Here is a 366-nt window from a genome sequence, read left to right as displayed (position 1 = left end):
ATATTTTTCTTTTTCTTTCTTTACTATAGTTTTTTGTGCTAGCATTCATAATGATAGTAATGTTATTAGAAAAAGTAACTTGTCTCAAAAATTCAATGAATGGGGCAAATGAGTAACTAACTCCTTTACGAATTGATGCTTATGGCCATACACTTAATAGAAAAAAACTACAATGGAGAGTGCATGTGCCTGGCAATAAAGGGTATATGGGAATCAAGTCTCAGCAGTTAAATCTTTAATGCAGAGGCAGATACTAAAAAAATTTATAATTTTTTTTCATAGAAATTAGTGCAGTTATTGATTTAACTAATATATATGCCATGTCACCCCATTTTACGTAAAGAAAAAACTGTCTCAACTCAACAG

The 366-nt window shown here is 30.1% G+C and overlaps 1 protein-coding gene across 1 annotated transcript in view; it reads left to right on the top strand.

Moving 5' to 3' along the window:
* The window catches only part of LOC119588532 (protein downstream neighbor of son homolog), a gene marked incomplete at its 3' end in the record, with an annotated part of 12,599 nt that overhangs the window by 4,803 nt on the left and 7,430 nt on the right, over positions 1–366 (top strand).

Source organism: Penaeus monodon, chromosome 24, assembly GCF_015228065.2.
Source record: "Penaeus monodon isolate SGIC_2016 chromosome 24, NSTDA_Pmon_1, whole genome shotgun sequence".
Lineage (NCBI taxonomy): Eukaryota > Metazoa > Arthropoda > Malacostraca > Decapoda > Penaeidae > Penaeus > Penaeus monodon.
This window is presented reverse-complemented; position numbering and strand designations above follow the sequence as displayed.